Genomic DNA, 2,805 nt, shown 5'->3' on the forward strand with positions numbered 1-2,805 from the left:
AACGTGGCATACAGATAGTTTTCACCCTGGGGACTTATAGGAATAATAGCTAGGTACTTAACCCGCACGGACTTCCAAATCCTTTCTTAGTAAAAGTCATTGTGATAGAGTTAACCTACCTACGTGCTAAACCTTAAGTTTCTAAGCCCAGAGGGTTAAGGTATACCTAAGTCGATAATACTATGACAGACAGTCAGTCTCTTTTTTTTATATGCATAGACTGGCTGGCCCTTCTGTTTAGGCTCGGTAAGTTCTAGTTTTAGTAATGAAGCAAAAATCTAAATACTTTTTATTCCCTATCCTGTTTTTTTTTGACGTGACAACGTCTTATAATTCGATAGAGCCGGCTGCACGCACGAAAAAACATGACTCATGCGGCGTTACCTCGCTCTGAGGCGTTCCATGTAAGGCTTGAAGTGCAAGCGAGAGCGCGGAACGAGCGACAAAGAAGCACAATCGGCCTTTGTTGTCACGTTCAACTATCGTCAGTAAACCGACTTTACAGACAACCAATTTTTTTATCTGACTTGATTTCTTACAAAAGAAAGTCAGCTTTCTAGGTTCAAGGGTTTGGATGTTGATGAGTCATCGAGTGAGTGATTCAGGACTTTTTAATAATAGTACTGATATTTATCTCAGGATTTTTAAAACAAAGAGTACATCACAGCGCTTGTATCAGAAAACAAAATCAATTTTAAAAGTCACCTACCGCCATCTTCAGTACAAGCTATAGTTCAAAGCTCCACAAATTAAAACAGTAATAGAGTAAAACGAGGACGTTAATTAACCTGCGATAATTAAGAGCAGTCTAACTTTTCAGACCGCTTTCTTTTGTAGCGAGAAACTTTAAAATTGCTTCGAGGTTAATGCGAGTCCTAGGGCAGGGATATTTAAAAGCGCTTCATTAAAACCTGCGACGGCGATCGACAATGAATACGGACTCGGATGCAATTAAAAAATATATTTTTACCCACGAAGGAATGGAGACTATAGTATATATGTTACGGGCAACGTGATTAATTGGGCATTATTAATAAGGACCGGCCATTATTAATAATTCCCAAGAGCGATGGGCAAAGTGATTAATTTATCACTTTGACCGGCCCTTATTAATAATGCCCGACGGCTCGTGGTCCATGTAATAAGTCAGTGTTTGAGATAGCTTGAATTTATCACTTGGACCGGGCAGTATGAATAATTCCCTACTTGTCGCCGGACAATGTGATAAATTGGACCGCCGCCGTTGGCAGGGGCGCGTACGTGCGGGGGGAGGGCCTTAGGTTAGGTTAGGTAAGGTTAGGTTAGCTCCTCTTCCAATGGCAGAGGAGGCTTGAGTCACCCACTGCTGGTCATAAGATTATCGAAGCTATCCATCCCATCCTTGAGGATTGAACGAAGAGGAAGCATGGAGCACTCACGTTCCGTTCCACCTAGTACAGGTTCTTACGGGGCACGGGTGCTTTGGAAGATACCTGTGCAGGGTGGCGCGAAGAGAGCGCACAGAGGAATTCCACCAGTGCGGTAGTGTCTCAGACACAGCACAACATTACGCTAGCTGAGTGCCCGGCGTGGGCGGAGCCTCGCCAGTCACTGGTGGATATTATGGGGCAGGACTTCTCATTGCCCGCCGTGACTAAACCCATGGTGGACAGTGAGAGGGCCTGGCAAGCGATGGTCTCCTTCAGCGAGGGAGTAATGACGCAGAAGGAGACAGCGGAGCGGCTGAGAGAGGAAGCCGAAAGCTCTCATCCCATGTACCGCAAGAGAATCTAGCGCAGGCGAGCTGCACACGACCGTCGCTTGCCCCCTTGAGTAGTGCCTCCGGGTAATAGACACGGGGAGTCTGTTACCCGGGGGAGAGTAGGTCCTCGAGTTGGAAGGCAAGCCCTTGTTTCTGGCGAGCCTTAAACGGTGTTGGGGCCCCTTTTAGTCCCAGAGCTGGGCCTGCCTTGGCGGGCGCCGTTAGCTGGGTCGCAGTTGAATACGTTCGTGTCTCTGTGCCCAGCAACAACGATTGACACGGTAAGCCGTGGGGTTTTAGTCGGTAAGAGTCCGACATAACCACTTCGCCTCCCCGAGCACGATGGTATCACCTATTTTATTACTTTGCCCAAGATAGGGTGGGCATTATTTATAATGGCCGGGAAAAGTGATTAATCATGTTGTTTTAATCACATTGCCCAATTGAGTCGGGCATTATTAATACAGACCGGCCATTATTAATAGTTCCCGGACTTATCAAATCGCCCGTAACATATACATTTGGAGTAAGAGGTTTTATGTGTTTGTTTGTTAGTGTTTCCGTTTCCTTAAAAATTACTCAATCGATTTTGATACGTTTCTATAATCGTGTAGGTAAGATAATATCACTACACATCACACTAATATTATAAAGAAGAAAGTTTGTATGTGTGTGTGTGTGTGTGTGTGTGTGTGTATGTTTGTTACTCCTTCACGCAAAAACTACTGGACGGATTGGGCTGAAATTTAGAATAGAGATAGATTATACCCTGGATTAGCACATAGGCTACTTTTTATCCCGGAAAATCAAAGAGTTCCCACGGGAATTTTAAAAAACCTGCATCCACGCGTACGAAGTCGCGGGTATCAGCTAGTATTATAAATGCGAAAGTGTATTTGTTTGTTGGTTTTTTGGTTTATTGGTTTGTTGGTTTGTCCTTCAATCACGCTGCAACGGAGCACTGGATTGATCGATCCGACTTTTACATGGATATAATTGAAGACCTGGAGAGTGATATAAGCTACTTTCATCCCGGAAAACCAAAGTCGTTTCACGGGTTTTCA

This window comes from Maniola jurtina, chromosome 6, assembly GCF_905333055.1.
Source record: "Maniola jurtina chromosome 6, ilManJurt1.1, whole genome shotgun sequence".
Taxonomy (NCBI): Eukaryota; Metazoa; Arthropoda; class Insecta; order Lepidoptera; family Nymphalidae; genus Maniola; species Maniola jurtina.